General features: G+C 43.6%; 1 protein-coding gene across 1 annotated transcript in view; it reads right to left on the minus strand.

The window, feature by feature from the left end:
• Positions 1 to 19966, minus strand: part of VKORC1L1 (vitamin K epoxide reductase complex subunit 1L1) — a 132805-nt gene that overhangs the window by 88102 nt on the left and 24737 nt on the right. The window lies entirely within an intron of this gene.

A 19966-nucleotide genomic window follows, 5' to 3' on the forward strand; every position in this document is an offset into this window, starting at 1 on the left:
CCATACTGTGCCCAGGCCTTCCTACTTCCACATCTCCCAGTGTCACTGAGTGTTGTGTTTCCTCTATCTGCAGTCACCTCCACTAAACATTTTGCACCATTTACCACTTATCAGTGTTCATCTCTCCCCAGTATTTGTGTGAAGCTCTCTCTCTGTTTATGTATGGATGGGTGAACAGCTCTTTAATCCCCTCAGCTGAGTAAAGTCCGCCACCTTCTTCCCTCTCTTGCACTCACCCAAGTTGTCATCTCACTGGTGCTCTCCCGTTTGGACTTCTCTAACTCCATCTATCATGGCCTTCCCTCATCTCTGACATATCGTCTCCAAGTTGTCCAGAACCAAGCGGCCCGTTTAATTTCTAACACCCCTAGATGGCAGTCAGCCAAACCATTACTCCACAGTCTTCACTGGCTCCCGATCGACCAAAGGGCAGCTTTCAAGGTGGCTTGCCTCACATTCAAAACCCTTCATTGCCCTGGTCCCGCGTTTGTAAAATCTCTTGTTCGTTCCTACCATCCTCAGCGTGATCTCCGATCTGCCCACAGCCATCTGCTAGCCACCCCCAAAATCAGAACCAAGAAATTCGGTGGTCGCCGGTTTTCCCATCTTGCCCCTGGACTTTGGAATCCCCTCCCACTCTCCATTAAATCCTCCTCCTCTCTTATGAACTTCAGGAAACTTCTTAAGACTTATCTTTTCCCTCTTCTCAGTTAGAATCCCGTTTTCTCTTGCCTCCCCCTCATTCACTCTGTCTGTCAGCGCCAGGAAGCTTCGGCGATAGTGGGCTTTACAAATCTCACCTAAGATAAGATAAGATAAGCTGATGCAGGTGCATTGCTGAAATACATACTTTTGAGGTGTAGGTGAAGAGCAATACCACTGAGTTTAGGTGTCATTAACAGCAGATGCCACTTTGTGCAGATGTGAGTAACCAAGGGAGCAGATGCCAAGGTAATGGTTGCAGGTGTAAGTGACATTCAGGGCAATAGCATCTTACAATGGCCTTCAGACGACATGCTGTCATCACATTTTACAAGATAACGTTTTTTGCAATTCAGTTGTTGTGATCAGAAATGTATCTGTGTCACTGGTGAAGTGGTCTACTGGTCCACTTGTTTCAATTTTAGTGTCTATGCGCTAACACGGGTCCTATCATTAACATCTGAGTGCATGGGTGTATGTAGCCTGTGTAGTGCATGCATTCAGTGTACCAGAGTAATGAAGGTTTGGAGGTTCCATTTTGGAAACTCCTGGCCTGTCCATGGGCACAAACTGGAGGTTGGGATCTTTTCCCATACAGCAAAAGTGTATTGCTGGCAATACTGAAGCTGAAGGTAGGAGACTTAGATACTGAAGTGGGGAAATGGGAGACACGGCTCCCTCTTTACAAAACCAATTGGATCATATTGGTGAGAAGGGCTGCTAATTAGTGATCCTGAGTACTGCCATTTGGTAGATGATGGGGTTAAGGGTGGGACTGCACTCTCTGTCGTTCAGAGGGTCAAGGGGCCTTTATGTGAGGCCAATATTTTGTCCATTTCCAGGTCACTGTTCAGTATAACGGTTGGTAGGCAGGTGCATAGAGCTCACACCTCTGTTGAGAAGAACCACCTCAAATTGATTCTAAGAGCATAGAAGGAGTCCAAATCATCGGTCTGGTTTGACTGTATAAAATGGGAGCTGCGGACCTACTTACTTCACTTCCAGTTTCTATTTTATCAAGGAGGAGTCATCAGAGGAATGCTGTGCAGCTATTGCTTGAGTCTACCCGATAGTGAGGGGGCATCACTTGGAATCTGGCCTTGCTGGAAGAAGCTAAATCTCTAAAACCTGAAGGGATTTCCCTGAAACTAACCAGCTGCTGAGAGGGGGAAAGGAATGTGCCAATCCTGTGATCGTATAAGGCGAGCCAAAAGCAGCTTACCCTGGAGCAGAGGTCTGTCCATCCAGAGAGACTCATGAGAGCTATCTGCATGCTACTGGATCACAGTGCAGTCTCACACTGAGCGGCTTACACTGCTGCTCTGAAGTTGTGTGCAAGCAGATGAGAAGTTATTTCAAGGCAGGATGAAAGGCACAACTACAAATAGCACAGGTGGTTTGGGTGCATCGTGTCATGCCCTAAACATGACAACCAATCTTTATTCAAACTACAGTTCCAACACAGACTGTTCACGTACTCAACTTCACTGGACTTGAGCCCTTTTATCTTGTTGAAATTACCAACAATGAAAGTTTTGCTTACTAGCAAATAGAAGAAATTCTACACGTAATCTGTGCTATTTGGCAACAGTCTTATCACAATATTACGTGCACTGTGACTACTCGACAAACGGCAGATATGTCAGCGAGGCCAGGCCAATGTCTACAATGCATAAGAAAAATTAAGCCACCCACATTGGCTGTGAGAGAAGAAATACGAATTTACAATGTAATTCAAGAGCTACAATTTTTTCTTTGAAGTAATTTTTTGAAAGCTCAAAGAAGCAGCTCTGTACTGACAGTTTGGGCTTACGAGTATGGCTAAATAAGCAAATATTTAGACTTTGACAACATAACAAGCCTAATAAAGCTTTCACAGAACTAAAAACCATGGTGAGACAATAACGTTTCCTTTTTAACAATCTTTTCTAAGCGTTTGTAATAGAATACATGGAGCTCTCACAGAATTATCAACATCAGGTTTATTAATACAGATTAAAACATGATGCTCCCTTAGTAGCTCTGGGGGTTGTCAATAACCAGTATGCTTGTGTGTCAGAGTCATCAGGCTCCCAGCACTCAGTCAGGAGAGGCAAAGGTCCATTTCGGTCTTGTAGTGAATAGTTTGGAGTCTTTGAGGAATTTAGCTTAGTTATCAAGCACTTGGTTCTGTAGATGTTGACATCCTTGAGACATGCATTTAGTTTTTGTAGATGCAGCAGAAGTTAGCTGTGCATTTGTGAGTAGAGGTTTTGTTAATGGCTACGAGCTGTTCTACTGGTTGCATATAGAGTTTAAGAAAATCTATCAGTTTGAGGACCAAGCCATGTGGGACCAAAAGTGCAGCTAGAAATAACCATGATCAAAATTTCAATTCCCACATACTTCTATCATCTGGATAAAGGATTGGCACCAGTATAGAATTCAGATGATTGCCATTTGCAAAACTCAAGACCAGCAGAAACCTTTCGCGAAAAATACTGTGGGGACTGCTTCAGAGAGTTTGCGGAGCAGTGACCGGGACACTGACCAATTGAGAGACCACAAAAAATTACCTAGGGCAGTTGTCTTCAAATAGTATAAGGATATCAATAGGTTGTTGAGAAGAACTGTTGTAGAATTTTGGGTGAACCTTAAAGATTCCAAGGTACCCAGATGAAGTGCTGTAGGAAGCTTGAGAATTCTATCTTGGCAACAGACAGCTCCTAGATTCCGCTCTCTTACTCCAAATCTTTTTTTTTTGTACTAAGAATTTGTTTATTACATTTTCAGCAAACAGCAGTGTCATAGCATGAACAAGCTTAAAGCATGTATTCGCAGTGCAATAACATCAGTCACCACCTTGGGGGCAAATGCAATAGACTAAATAAGTGTCATCCAGTGAGGCCACATGCAGGGAGACTCAGAGGGGAAAAGAGTCAAGGGACACCAGGCAGTGAACTTGCCAAGAGACGAGGGATGCCCCATGTCGGCATCAGCCAGGAAGTAGGCATATGGGCCGGTCCGCCAGGAAAGACAGCCCCCTCCCCAGGAGACCAGTGGCTGTGAGAGAGCCTCCCAAGAAGTTCAAGCAAGGACTACCTGGCCACAACCAGACAAGGGACCAAAGGGCCAATGGCCCAACCAATAGGCATTTGCAATGCAATAGGTCTTGCATTTTTTAGAGTTATGAACTATTGGTGTTGTAAACAACAACAATGTCTTTTACCTACGTGTTTTGGTTTGGTGTAGTGGATGCATAAACAGAGACACAGCTGCAGCACTGCCTAGAAGACTTAAAATGAGGAATTACAACTGGTACCAGAGAAGTAGTTGTAGCACTGTCTAGAGAACTTAGAATGAGGAATTACCACTGGGGCCTAAGAGGCAGCTAGCAGCACTGGCTAGAGGACTAAGGCTGAGGAATTGCCACTCGGATCATCCACTCATATGGAGTGAAAGTGAAAAGCACTGTGATAAATTATATCGATTTAATAAGTTTTATGTAGCACGGACTACACCATTGTTGATGTCAGAGCTCTTTACACACATGGCAGAATGTGTATAAGGCACCCAATTTTAGACAGGTCTGTTTATACACTGGATAAAAAGACCAATCAATCAAGAGAGTGAAATAGTTACTCCCGGATAGTTAACATCAACAGAATCTTCAGACCACTGGAGGCAGAAAGAGAATGTCAATTTAAAGGAGAGGTTTTTATATTCTTGTTGGAGGTTAGCCAGAAATAGCTAGATTGATCTTTAAATGTTATGGTGTGTTATTAACCCCTTCCATGCGGGGCGGATTCCCCCGCTGTGCTGAGCGCTGCTTGCGCGGGCGTGGTCATGACGGAACGGTTCCGTCATGAGCACAGCTCAACCGACGCTCATGACGGAACCGTTCCGTCATGAGCGTCGAAGGGGTTAAGGAATATTAAACATATTATTAATCAGTGTAATAGAGGTATATTTTTAGAATGTGTTCACAGACAAGTTATTAAAGTGAACTTCTCTTAGACCATATCACTGAATTACCATTTTCTTCACAAACAAGAAATCCTTGAGATGTGCAAATGTCGTCCAGCTTGTCATTGAATTAGCCACTTACCAAAGACGTGTACACAGGCTCTATTCTTCTGAATTCAACCCAACAGTATAAGAGTCCATCTTGGCACAGGATAGGGTGATCATATGTCAAAAGTAAAAACCAAAAACCTTGAGTTTTGTAACACTATTTCGGCAGCTAAATTGGCAAAGCTAAGATAAAAATCTCTTTACAAATGCTGAACAAGCTATGTCTGTGCTGACCTACAAAATTAACAACAGAAGCCATGTTAGGGAACGCGAAGCCTGATCAGCATACCAGATTAAAATACCTCACGTTAATGACCAGGAAGGGTTCTTATGTGGGACAGCCGGGACATTTGAGCTTACTTCACCCTTGCCTGCTCGGGGTGCTTGCTAGAGGTATTGAAAGCACAGTTTCATTACGATAGTGTGATCGTGTCCATCCACCCTGCCTTATGTCCAAGCAGTCTTCACAACTCGTTTTACTACGAGCTGGGTGAATTCAAATTGAAAATTGCTCTCTGAGCGTTTGGGGGGGAAAAAAACAAACACACAAAACATATTGCGAGTAACCCGATGTAAATGCTCCCTTAAATTGTACACTACTTATGTAAACTCCTGAGTATCATAACCAGTACCTTATCCTATAATGGGTAGTAACCCAGACACCGAAAAGCAGATCCAACTTTAACTTGTATAGTGTTTATAGAAAGAATGAAAACCTATGCTACTTCAAACTTTTCTCTTTCAGTGACGAGTGAAGCAAGTCAAAAGGGGACAATTGACATACGACCGCACCTTGAGACCAGGCAGGGGGTAGTAGTAACACAATGTAACAATTTAAATTAAATAAAAAAGCAGACACATTGAGAAAGTTGTGCCTCGTAAGTAGAACATCACGCAGCAAGGGGCACCACCGCTTTCAAAGCCCAACTGCAGAGCATAACATGTATGTTCGAGCGTGAGTCGAGCCTCACCTCACTGCCCCCCCCAGATTCTCTACGGCCATCTTATGCCAGCAGCAAGTCAGCGCTTTGCAGCTTAAATCACTGCCCAAGAGCATGAAGTTCGTCCAGTCGCCTCCCAACACTGGTGAGTGGGAGAGGGCGAGACTAGCCTCAAAAGGAGACAAGGTGGACAGCCCTTGGAAAGCAGGCTTTCGGGCGGCAGTTTGCTTCAAGCGAGAGAACAAGCATTTGCAATGCAATAGGTCTCGCATTAGGAAAGTTTGAGCTTTTTGTATTGTAAATTGACTAATTTTTTATTTATGTGTTGGTATTGAAAATATTGAAATTACTAGCTTTCTCATGTACGTCAATAGTTTTAACTGTTGCAAATGTGACACCTATAGCATTTGTAATGCAATATGCGTTGTATTTACGTGACTTAGATGTATTGATTTTACAAATAATGGCTTTTAATTTTTGCAAATAATTAATACTTAAAGAAAAGTTAATGTAAATTATAATGGCAATCGTTTAAACTTTTGTTAATAACTCTTGTGAAGATTATGTTTAGTGTATTTAATTGCGCCTAAAATCCAAGAACAGAAGTTAAATATTATCATTTTTTTTGTGCCATTTGTAATAAAACCTAAATATTGAGAGAACATATTAGAGCCAGTTGTTGAATGGTTGTACAGATTGATGCTGTGGTGGTGCCCTTTAGTGATGCGGTGGTGGTGCCCTTGAGTGATGCGGTGGTGGTGCCCTTGAGTGATGCGGTGGTGGTGCCCTTGAGTGATGCGGTGGTGGTGCCCTTGAGTGATGTGGAGATAGATAGATAGATAGATAGATAGATAGATAGATAGATAGATAGATAGAGTGTAATTATGTAGAATATAATTATGTGGCACGGAGTGGTTTTGTGTGGAGTGTATGTTGATTTTAGTGGCGTGTAATTATGTGGCATTGAGTGTTATTTTGAGTGTATCTTGCATTGTATTTAATTGGCACTGAGTGTTATTTGGAGTGCATGTGGCATTGAGTGTAGTGTAATTATGTGGCGCTGAGCGGTATTTGAAGTGTATGTGGCATTGAGCGCTGTGTAATTATGTGGTGTGTAACTATGTGGCACTGATTTGTTTTTGGAGTGTCTGTTGTATTGAGTGCATTGTAGTTATGTGGCATGTAATTATGTGGCTCTGAGTGGCATTCGGAGTGTATGTTGCCTAGCCTTTCTATGGTTCCTTAAACCCTTAGAGGCAATTCTTTTATTTTAACTAAAAGGATGGTAGTTAAATGGTGTTTACGGCAGGATGGTCGTTAAATGGTGGCTACGGAGAAGCTGTGTGCTGAAAGGCAAAGAGAACACGGGCATGAAAGTGAAAGCGAGGATGAAAATGGAATGAGGGTGGCAGGATGTTAGTTAAATGGTGGTTACGGGGAAAGCGGAGTGCTGAAAGGCAAAGAGAACACGGGCTAAAGCTGGAAGAAAACACGAGATGCGAGAGGCATGTGTGTGTGTGGCAAACACTGGTGGAGCTCAGAGCATTCTGTTGCTGCCTTGATGCCTGTGTGTGTGAGCAGTGGGGCTGTGTGTGAAGTGCCTAAAGTTGCAAGAAAACATATAGTTATTTAAATCCTTAGACGCAGAATTAATGGAACTAATGTTATCGACCTTAGAAGGATGAAAAGGGAATGAGCGCGGCATAAGTTAACTTTGTAAGCGCAGAAAGCGTGCAGGGCAAACTTATTATTTTGGTTGTTTGAGACTCAGATCTGGGCAAAGCTGCAAGAAAACACGGAGGGGGAAGGGCGGGCTGTGTGCTGAAAGGCAAAGAACACGGGCATGAAAGTGAAATCGATGGATGGCAATGCGTCCGTGAGACTAGCCCTGTGGTGGGGGAGGGACAGTTGTGAGAGTCGCCATGAGGAAACAATCTTTTGGCATGCTGTGGCGGGGGAGCGCATTCCAGGCGGGGGAGCGGACCCTTTGAAGTATGATGCCGAGACTGTGGCTACACGTGCATGCGCCAGTGTGCTGAAGCGCTTCCCCAAACGGATTGCATGGCGGCACGATGAACGTGATTGTGCGCATGCTCGCCATGCAGTCCACTTTTGGGAGCACTTTGAAATGCCCCTCTTACTAGAGTCTCGCATAGCGATTGCGTAAACGCAATAGCTAGGCGAGACATAAAAAAAAGAATTTGCAATGTAGTAAGATTCACATTACTGAAAGTTTGAGACATTGGTGTTGCAATATTGCAATGCCAATAGCTCAATCATTTAGTAATGCGAGACCGATTGTTCTATTTTGTCAATATTATATGTTTTTAGTAACCAGCGCAGCACAGGCGGTGTGCTGCGCTGCTTACGAAAAATGTACAATATAAAAAAAAAAAAAAACAGTTTGGTGAACCGCGCCACTGAAATGAAAGGCGCGGCTCGCCAACCTCCATATGTTTCAATATTGTACATTTTTTATAAGCAGTACAGCAAGCCGCCTGTGCTGCGCTGCTTCCTAAAAGTATATAACATTGGAAAAAAATAGAGTTTGGCGACCCGCGCCAGAGAAATGAAAGGCACAGCCCCATTGATTAAGATAAAGGCGTGCCTCGCTGCCTGCAACAGTAGTTAGGATTAACCGATTAGTGAAATAGTGCTCACACAATGTAAATAAAACACAATGAGTAACAGTAAAAGGTCCCGTCCTCATGGGAGGGTAGAAATGCACACAACGCAGCACTAAGGAGGGACTACTGAGCCTCTTCACGAATCAAAAGCAACCATTTAGAAAGGACAGTAACAGGAGCCATTTGAAAAGATGGGCGGGGAAATGGGAGAAGCCTCTATTCCATACTTCAATACAGCAGGTGTCTAGGCGAGACCTAAAAAAGAAATGGGGAAACCTAGAACCAACATGAGGAAGATAGGGGGATCCTCCAGGTACACAGCATCGGTAAGCATTCAAGAACAAAAATTTAACAAGCATTGGCATAGCCAATAGGTCTCACCTTTGGGACCTTATAAGTGTTTAGCCATGCAACCGTTGATGTTGTTGCACCAAGGATATTGTGCTGCATAACTAAATACACATAAGGTCCCAAAAGCGAGACCTATTGGCTATGCCAATGCTTGTTTGGAGTGGGTGTGAGGGGATTTGTGGAGGGCAGAGTGCCTCTTAGGTAGCTCCTTGCATGAGGCCCTGTTCCTCTAAGGCCATGCCCCCTCCTCTCATGGTGGAAATTTAGTTGTAGGTTGGCGGGTCTGTGAATGGAAGACCAGACACCCACAGAGGAACGGACAGACCGAGTGATACAATTGTGTGGAGGTGGTTTCAAGTCCAGTGGACCGGCACTAATTTTTGGGGACAGTGTTTTTCATTCATTATCAGTCCTAGACCTAGAGCAAGAAAAAGGCAGAACAGCGAGGAAAGAGATAATAGGAAAAAGTGCCCTAATAATCAGGGATGAAAAGGAATGCGTACGAATGAGAAAAAGACATGAGGTGGATGGTGGTGAGGTAGAGAAAAAGGCATGAGGAGGAATCAAGACAGCTCAACTTTGGTATTCAATGCACCTCTCAGCAATGCCGAGATGTGTTCCGGCTGCTCCTGAACCTACACCTTGCATACACACCAACACACCTGATTCAGGAGGGAGCTGTCCGATTTTTTAAACCCAAATCAAGTTCTTTTTTTTTTTTTTTAATGCATATTTATATAGCGGGAACTCGACCCGAAGGTATTGGAGCTCTTTACACAAGCACTGTATTTACATTACACATTCAGGCACGGGGAGATTAAGTGATTTGCCCAGAATCACAGGATGTGGACGTGACCCCGAGGCTCGAACCCTGGTTTCCAGCACCAAAGTCAGCAGTCTAGCAGACAGACCACATCCCCAAAGTGCTTAATTTGAGCCGGTGGTTTCTGATGCTCGTGTCTGCACGTAATTGCCACCACCGACGCTTATGACAGTGCACTGTATGGTGGAGCGATTTGTCTAGTTTAGAGATATACAGGACAACAGTTTATTAATTCAGTGCACATTAAAATGACTAATGCGTGCTGCCCAAGCCATTCTCATCGCTTTGGGAGCCTAAACTAGTCTTAAGTATCACATTTGTAGGAGTGTGGTGGTAAGTAGTAGTTGGTCCTGTCAGTGGCAGTGCTGGCATGGGCAATGGATGGTGAAGCTGCAGCAGCCTCCTGGCAAGGGCTCCAGCACTTATTTTACAAATTAAGCACTGCCTAAATCGACTATTTCAGATGTTTCCCGTCTAAAATTGCCTCTTCTTTTAGTGTAAGTCACTGGAAAAAAGATATTCCTCCGATTTTTTATTTTTTTTAATTCTCCTTTGCAGCTTGAAAATCTTGGGATGTACGTGAACGAATGACTGAATCGATGGCTCGCTTAGAGAGGACATGCGGAGATCTAATGGAATAGATGGGATTTAAATACTTTGCGAAAGGAAACTAGGTTTGAGAAGACGGAGAGCCTCGAATATTGTTTCACAAAGCAATCATTATATATACAGATATGTCAAAGCTACGAGTTGCACGGCTCCAATACAAAGAGATACAATTAACCATAGTCTTGCACTTACTACGTACAGCTACGTTGCGAAACAGCTTCACATACTGCCCCAGTACAGGCGTTTAGATCCCTTACATCATCATCATCATGGCTTTTCCACTTCCTCTTTCCCATACGCCCCCGGGGGAGAGCCGTCACAGGGGAGCCTGAACTCTATGGTATGCGTGTGGCTCGTAGCAATGGCGCTGGGTGTCAGGAAGACTTCAAAGAGCCCTGGTGCCAGTAAGCATGAAATGCTGTAATTATAGTTCTCTTGATCAACCGTCCAGACTGTTTGAAGTAGTTTGGAGCAAAGATGATTCAAAACTGAGCAGTCTGTCAGCAAGGGGGGGGGGGGGGGGGGGAAGAGGACGTGGAAAGTATATATAAACGTATGTAAGGTAGAGTCCACAAGAATGGGAGTCTTGGGCTCCACACCCGAGTGGTCAGCAAATATCCAGGCTTGAATCGTAGGCCTATTCTGGCAGATCAAAAGACCAGGTCGCGGAGGATGTTGCAGGAGCTAGGGGTGGGGTGGGGGAAGGGGGGGGGATTAAGGGTTAAGGTAGCTCAGGGTATCGATGGGGGTGGGCGTGGGGTGTGCGGCCTGAAGGTCACAGGTCTGACTTGGCATTTTATCCTTTAAAAGTAATTAAATGAGCCATTGAGGTGGGTACCTGTTACGGACAACGGCACAAAAACATAAAAAACAAGCGCGCGCGCCTTGCGCAAGTAGGGGGGTGGGGGGGCCCGAGAGCAGGCAGCGTTTGCCTTGCAGGAGCAAGCGTAATAATTGCTACCATATGGCACCAGGCGCTCCAGCAAGGGAATCGCCAGACGTGCACGCGTTGTCATTGCAACGCGTGCACGTTTTTGCCCACAAAGCTGTGCCGATGACTAAAGGTCTCTTTCCTATGCAGCGCACTGCGTAGGCAAGACCTAAAGAGGGCAGCAGGGAAGAGAACCAACAAGGGAGGGGGAAGAATTGGAGGGGGAGGGTCCCCCTTCATGCTATCGCACAGCAATGTTTAGGAGACCATTAGTCGAACAGATGTAGGGCAAAGAACTTAGAAGGCCAGAAGCACAGGTATTCCATGTGCAAAAGATAGTCATTCAGAGGCTGCCAGAGGACAGTTAATTTCTTTTCAAAAAGTACTATCTTGTGCAACACCTGTTCTACAGCCAAGGTATGCCATTGCCGAGTAAACCAGGCCGCTGCTGAAGGAGCAGACTTAGTTTTCCAAGCCAAAGCTAGAAGTTGTTTTGCTGCCCCAGTCATGTGGCAGACAAGATACAAGTCCTCCAGATCATTTTTAATATCGGTCTTCGTTCTTAACCGATGTGTAGGAAATGTGTTCTTTTCTGCAGGGTCACCCCAAATGTTTCACCTTTGGCTTGATCCTATATTTATTTCTCAAAGAACTCTGTGCACTTTTCCCTGATAACCAGTGACAACGTGCCTATGCTTCCTCTTACATGGTGAAATTGTCATACCCTAATTGGCTTAATAAACTTACCTATAAGTAAGTCCCTAGTATATGGAACAAAGCAAACCCAAGGCCTGCAATTTAAATGTCACTTGTAGAGAGCAGCACCCATTGTGTGGTCTACTACAGGGACCGTGCAAACGTGAATGCAGGCTGTTGAAGTTTTAAACTGCAAATTCGACCAGACAACATAATCCCTTTGAAAGTTTGAACCTTTAATTTTAAATATTAAGTAGGTCACCCCTATTTAGACCTTACAGCCCATAAGGCAAAGTGCACAGTATTTCAAAATAGGACATGTAGTAATTTAATGTTAAACATGTGAGTGTCCCCCAAATGCTATTTTCACTGTTGCAAGGCTAAATGTTCCATAGGAAAATAACGAGCTACATTATTACATTTAATAATGCTACTATTGGTCTGAAAATAGCTAAAAAATAAATAAATTTAAAACTACATTTTTATAAGTAATTAAAAAACCAATTAATCGCGCCAATATAAGGTTATGGAAATATTATATCAATGACATGTTGATCATCTGCTGAGGAGAAGAAAGCCTTTTATTGGACTTCAAGGTAGGGATAAATAACAGACCAATAGCTGAAACTCATGGTCTCATACAGGAGGAAGGGACAGGCCTTACTAGATTTGAAAATAAGGGTAAGAAACAACACATTGAAACACGAGGTGTACTACAAGCTTACAGATCACAATAATTTAATAAGGTTTAGCAGTTTCCACCCAAGGTCACTGAGAGAAAAATCTACAGGTGGATCTGTTTTTGTGGTTGCGAAGAAACTGTACCAATGAGATGGATTATTTGACACATGAATAAACTCACAGAGAAACTAAGGGAACAGAATTACCCAGAGAAATGTATTAGACAAGCAACTAAATAAGCACTAAACATGTCATGTGAGTCACTGTTACAACAAAATGAGAAACAAATATGACAAACGAAAGTGCGTCACCATATAATCCACTCTGTAAAAAAATGAAGACGATCATAAGTAGGCATTGGAAGATACTAATGTCATGAAACTTAAAGTTCAAGCCACCACTGTAGATCAAAGGTATCGTAGAAAGAATCTCATGCAGACATGCGGTCTACGTGGAATCCACCAAAGATCACGGGATGCTACCTGTGTGGCAACTGTAACGTATGCTCACTACCAATGAAAGCAAAAGTACTGGATTTAGGTTGGAGAACAGTATGGACATAGAGGTCACACACGAATTGCAACTCTGAGAATGTCATCTTTAGCTTCACGTGCCCATACAATCTACGTTATGTAGGCATGACCACTAGGAAAGCAAGGATCAGAATAAACAAAACACAGAAGCAACATTATGTGTAGAAAGAGTAAAACAGAACATAGGAGACATTATCTGGAAGCAGGCCATTGCAAAAATGACCTCAAGTGGATAATACTGGACAAAATAAGTGGCAATCTATTCACTCTGTGTATCAATTGTTGCTCATAATACATCAGACTGTGGACAGACAGGCTGGGTTTGAATGACGACATAAATGGGGACAGCTGCTAGAATAGTACCCTATAACGTAGACGGGAAGGATTGTCGTGAAATAAAGAAGTAATATGATGGGAGAATGAAAGGAGTGAGTTTAATACAAAAAAAATAAAAAGAACCATCAGCTCTGTGTTGTACTTACAGGACCGGAGAGCAAGACACTTTCTAACCCACATACAAAGAAAAAAAAGTGAGACATAGTTTAGCAGAATACTGTATCCACCCTGTAAGGGGCATAAGATTGGGTCATACTTCAGGTATAAAAATCATTTGAAAATAACACCCTCTATTCAGGTTTTACTGCAAGGAAATATATGCCTCAAATATAGGTTAAAGGAAGATCAGCTGGGAGGATTGGAGTAAACCGGATGAGAGACCTACAACTCCCATGATTCCATGGGGCCCGGCGCCAGGCTTCACTGTGATGACAAGCTATAGAGTAACCCAGCTAGGGAATACCAATTAAACCTCTCAGGAGCAGCTCAGTCGCAGGTCGAGTGACGCGTCATATGTCTCAGGAAAGCAATTAAAACAGAGGAGGTAAGACACTGCAAATTGTACAGAGCGGCCAGGGGAGGTAATGTAGGTGTTGAAGGCAGCATTCATTCCTTTACGAAGTAAGAAAGGGAGGTTTCCCTATTCAGATCTGTGTGAGGATTTGTAAGAGACCAGCAAATGATCACAAATTAATTTCACCGGGTCGCTTAGTGGACTAACGCATCTACTGTAGGGGCCTGTCTTTGACTACAGCGAATTCTCATGTGCCAAGACCCTTGATATCATCTTGAGAAAAGTATATCCTGACTAACTGCCTCCCTTTTCCATACAAATTCCAAAAATAAGATATAGATCTAACCATAGGTGCATTAATGCAGTCATAGAAACCGCTTGCGTATGCACCCCAATGTAAACAAATATCTGGAAAAAGCAAAAACAATGGGTTGTTGCGGGTCTTGTTTCAGGATCCTCAATGCCACATGGCAGTGTGGAGTTCCCTAATTCCTGCACTATTGAATGAACCATTTAGAGCTACATTTGTTATAGGCAGGACAGAAGAAAAGGATGTACAATTCAGATTCATCTGCTGCTCCACAAGCTGGACAGTTCTGTGACAAATCACCACCCCATTTGTTAGTGAAAGATCGCAGAGGAAGTGACCCGTTTCTAAATTGTATATAAAGTTTCCTAGCTAAAACGGGTTGCATTTGGTCTAAAAATACCTCTAAACTATAAGTGTCTTTTACACAATAAATATCGTTGTCCAAGACAAATAGAGAATGGAGAAGAGAAAGTTTATATCCCTTATAGCAATTCACAAGGTCCTTCCTGGATGTTATTGGGCAGGTCACAGCAGGGTCTATCCAAACGTTCGATTTATCTATGCTGTTCAGCATAACCCAGATATAATTAACCCAGGACAATCTACCTGCCCCAGGTAGCTCCAATATCTCCTCGATGGATTTAACCCAGATCTCTTGACTGGAGGGGGTGAATGTTTGATTTGCTCTGCATTCCGTCCATCATCTGTGGGTCTTTTGATTTCTCGCCCTAAGTGCACCAGGTATGCCCAGACGCGGGTCCCGGGATCACTGTCACTGGATTCAAGCTAGCCTGGCTGATGAGGGGTGATGCCCCGTAACCAGTCCCAGGATGCTTGTTTCTGGGCCAGGAAGTACCTGGCTTGGCAGTTCGGGCTGGACTGTTGCTATGAGCAACAGGGTCAAGACTGAGTTGCATATGGCTGGTTCTAAAGTGGAGGGACATGGTGAGCAAAAGAATAGATTTAACCAGATCTCTTGACGGGGGGTGAGTGTTTGATTTTGTCTGCATTCCGTTCATCATATGTGTCTCATTTGCTATGTCCTCCAGTGCTAGTCTGCAGGAGATCAACTCAGGAGTGGCCCAAATTCTTCTCCAGAAAGTAAGGGGTCTAAGTCCAATTTCCTCAGGGACGGGTCTAATTCCTACATCTAATCAAAGCGGAACTAGTGGAGTACGAGGGGGAAGCTATTTAACTGTCTGATAAAGTTGTTTTCAATCTTCTCAATCTCTTGCACAGATTTATGCCCCCAGAGTTCAGCCCCATATATAATAGCACCAAAAGATTGCACTTTGTAGATCTCAACAAATGGGCTTATGAAGCAAGTTCCTATGCACCCTTGCCAGTTTCCCCTATATTTGTCCTAAATTGAGTCTGGATTTAGTGATAGGGATCAACCAGTCCATATATTCACTGAGAGTTATCCCTAGATATTCAAAGGCAGAAACCCTCTCGAGGGGGATGCCATTCAGGCAGGGATTAGTACATGTAACTAAATAGATTAAAAACATGAATTTGGTCTGTCTAAAGCTTGCTTGAAAAGGGCTAAGAACATTATGGGCCTCTATCCATCCCTTGAGTCACACCAAAAGTACCCGGGAAAAGACTTTCTGCATTACATTAATCAGGCTAATAGGTCTATAATTGCCTAGTATCAAAGTGGAATCCTTTTTGTGAATGGGAACAATTCCTGCTCCAGCCCATGATTTGGAGATTGGCATTCCCTCCATTATAGCATTAAAAACTGCCCACAAATATGGGCAACGTACTGCTGGTTCTGAAGGAAGAGGTTGCCAGGGATTTTATCCATCCCTGGTGCCTTGTGGGTGTCACTGAGCACTTGTCAGGGTTATCACAGGGTACTCCTTTACTTAACACAAGGACAGTTCCTTACATAGATGGCCTGCACCAGTGCCCCTCTTTGCTGCACCTCCCTCCAATACAATATAAAAGGCCTTCTAGTGCTAATTCCACATCTCGGCCACAATGTTAGGTTCAAAACTAGCTCTTCCCTCGCCAGTCCCAAATGCTACTGTATTCCAAAAAGCTTTTAGATCTTTGCGCCTTAGGGCCTCGAGGAGAGAATCCCACTAGCCTGATCCCAGGATTTCTTTTGCCGTGGTGATGGCATCTCTATATATGGCATGCTTTAGTTTAATCTCGGGTCTAACTTTGGATTTTATAGCTTCTAATAGAGCAAATTTGGCTTCTTGGCATTGTCGACTAAACCAAGAAAGGTGGGCTGGCTTGGACCTCTGGTCCATACTTCCACAAAAAAATGAATCCAATAGTTCATCAATTAGTGCAGTGAGAATCTCGGCAACCCCTGGGAGCGAAGAAATGTTGCCTTCCACTGTAGTAACTTTGCTCAGGTCTAATAGGGAATTGCTCACCGCCTGAAACAGGGCAACAATTGAATTAGGAGTTTGCAGCCCATCATGCCCTACCCTACGTCTATTATTTTTCAGACTTGATCTATCATCTAACTGATCACTCCCTGCCAACTGATCACTAATTTACAGTTGAACAAGATCTAGGGTCATGGAATTATAATCGCTGTCATGCCTGGGTAAGCAAACTCTAAAACCAAAGACCACATTCTTGTCTCCACAAGAATATAGTCAATTAAGGACGAGGATCCTGCCCGATTGAAGGTAGGCACCCCGGAGTATCTGATTTAGTCTGCCCACTGCAGGCCCGTACTGAATGGTTTAGAGTAAGAGCATTGATCTGAAGTGCCAAAGGGAACCAGTGGTGGATGGGAGGTATACTCAACTCTGGGATAGCCCACAGTTTATCCTCCTCACTTAAGGTATCCCCATAATTTGCATCTTAAGGCTCAAATTGGCAGTTAAAAATCAATCCCTAAAAACTTTAAAGGACATGCCAGAAAGAAAGGCAAAAAAGTAGCTAGTTGTTCCACAGCTGGAGATTCCTATCCAATGCTAATAGGTCTCGAATATACATTGACCAACGCAACAACTACCTTGGGAGCAAAGCTAAGTAGAACACACCAAATATTGTTTGAGGCAACCCCAACCAACTTGGCCTTACAGGCCAAAAGAGTAGCCACCCATATAGTTAACCCACCAGATGGTCTAACCCTCCCCCTGGTGAGGGCAGCACTTGTAAAAGGCCGCAAAACCCAGTTGACGAACTTCCTCTACGCACCATGTTTCCTGGAACAAACACATCAAATTGATCTAGAAAGGACCCCTAGTCACTAGAATCTAATTTCTTCTTAAGTCAGCAACATTCCAGGACACCACTTGAGGGATTTTTGGACTTCCCCAGTTTCTGATGTTGTCATATGGGACACTAAACATTGTGATGTCACCGCTCCCTCGTGATAATATTAAGCTGCCCCCAACCCCCCCCCCCCCCACCCTCTTCTCATTGATATTGGCCCCAGCTTCGGCAGAGGGCTCCAAGGAGGGTGTCCCATGAAGCAAGTGACAAAGCCCTGAGAGGCCCCACGATCCGTTCTCTTGCCCTTACCTATCTGGGCCTAAGCTAGCGTGAACTTCATACAATTCACCTTGCCACCCAGCCCCCACCCCCGCACTTCATGGACCTAGGTTAGTAGGGTTTACTATAGTGGGGGAGTTTGGTTTGGGTCACTATAGGGTGGTTTATAAAAGTAACCAAGAGGTAGAAGAACGATCCTGGAGCCAGGTATCTGTGCAGAAAGGTCACCTGCCTCAAGATTATCAGCCAACCTCGAGTTCCTAAAATTAATGACAATGCAAAAATCGGTTGATACATAGCGTACACTTTTGTCCCTGCCCCCCCCCCCCCCCAAATAGTCTTGTTCAGTAGCCAAACTCCCTATGGCTCTCTGAATCATTCTATCGATTGAGGAGGGCAGTGTTGAAGGAACAGAGCTGTGCCTTCCCTTGACAGATCCACTTCCCCATGATTAACTATGCAAACCAGACCAAATCGCTAGTGGGAGGCCCAGTGTCAGACAAGATGAAAGTCAATGGAAAAGAAATAAATATAGTGCTCCACTCACCCCTGAGAGGACTAGCTCGAATAGGGACCAGCAAAAAATATGGATGAAAGAGCCATGGCCCAGGCCAGGCGTGCCCTTGGTCAAGGCTTTGCCCAGGTGCATCCCGCAGGAGATGGCAGGGGCTCTTGTAGCGCGGCCAGGGTGGTAGCGTCAGTGGCCCCTCCTCCTTGATGTGACGGCAGCTGGGACAGCGAGTCCCGCAGCAGACGAAATTCCAGATCAATGCCAGGCAAGTCAACCTATCTACCCAGTCTTGGTAGGTTTTAACATGGTCTGCAGTTTTTACCCTTAAATTAGAGCCACCGCCATTTATATGAAAAGACTCAGTAAACTGCCCACAGTATAAGAGGTTTTAGGGAGTTTGCAATTTTAGTTCTGAGTATGGAATGATGCAGCTGGGCAGAATTCCTAAATGTGATAGTTATCCAAGTAAAGGGCTGCGCAGTAGAATGCTGAGACTCACCACTGTAGGGAAGACATAGATTGGGTCTGTGGAGGGCATTACAGGCCAGCTGGTGGTGTTCACCAAAAGCTGTATATATATGCTCAGCTCCTGGTTGTCAACTAAAACGGCACAGAATGGCAACCCCAGGACTATGGGAGTGGGGGGGGTGCATGAATATGTCCCCAGCAAATTACATTGCAATCTGGAGAATCACATACCACAAATTCCCAGTGGGACCTGACCTAACATGGTCACCCCTTGCCCTTGAATGATGGGAGGACAAAAGCAGGTTTAGAACATGTATGTGAAATGACAAATCTTTTGAGAGTCGAACTAGGTTACAAGCCTACCACACAGAGCACAAAAGAGGTTCAGCCCTACCTGTTGACCCTGTATATCTGCCTTGTTCTCACTTCTGGACCCCACACAAGTGTATTAATTGCTACACAAATGCTACAATACAATTATGTCGAAAATCAGCATCCCGGAGAAAGTGGACAAACAACCAGTCAGGACGCTGTGAAACAAGCCAAAACAGGTTCTGAATTTCTGTTTTAAAGCAACAGTAAAATGTTGAACTTTACGTTTACATTTGTACAAGTGAGCATGCTCAGATCCCAAACAACCTACCCAATGCTGTGAGAATTTAACTGAGCAAGTTAAGTTCGGGCAGCATTTAACTGTAACTGGCGAATCATGAAAGAGAAACTGTATATATATATATATATATAAATAAAGTATCACCGTCCCGTCTGTTCTCGAAATTCCAGAAAAAACAGGTACAGACCACAGCGTGTTGAAGATTTCAGTGCAGTTTATTGCTCAAAGTTGTCAGCAATTTTGGCTAAGTAGCAGCATTACGCGTTTCGACAGTAAACAACTGTCTTGATCACATGACATGCTTGCGGCCAGAGCTTTTATATCGGTGACCAAACAGTGAAAACAGACATTAGTTGCCGCCAATTTTTGAAATCTCAAATGTAACCATAGTACAAAATATTATTTAGCATATTATTGGAGATTTTACAAATACGTATTTGTATATGGACAAATGGGCAAAGATCGCAGTTTACAATAAAAGAATAAATATGTAAACATAGTGAAAGTGCAAGTGCTAAAAAAATTTTTTTAGTTTTAAAAGATTAAATTCAAACACCGATAATGATTAAAATACATGTTGATAAAATATCCATATTAAAATCATATGAAAATCAATCAATGTAGAGAAGCTAAATTCCCATGCTGTGCATGTGTGTATTCTATAGGAAACTCATACAATGGCAAAACTGGAAGTGAAGTAATCAGATAAATAAGACTGAACGTTACTCATATTCTATCAACCTCCTGTGAGGTTGTGATATATACTTCACATCCAACTATATATCTCATATAAAGTGCT

This window comes from Triturus cristatus, chromosome 3_2, assembly GCF_964204655.1.
Source record: "Triturus cristatus chromosome 3_2, aTriCri1.1, whole genome shotgun sequence".
Taxonomy (NCBI): domain Eukaryota; kingdom Metazoa; phylum Chordata; class Amphibia; order Caudata; family Salamandridae; genus Triturus; species Triturus cristatus.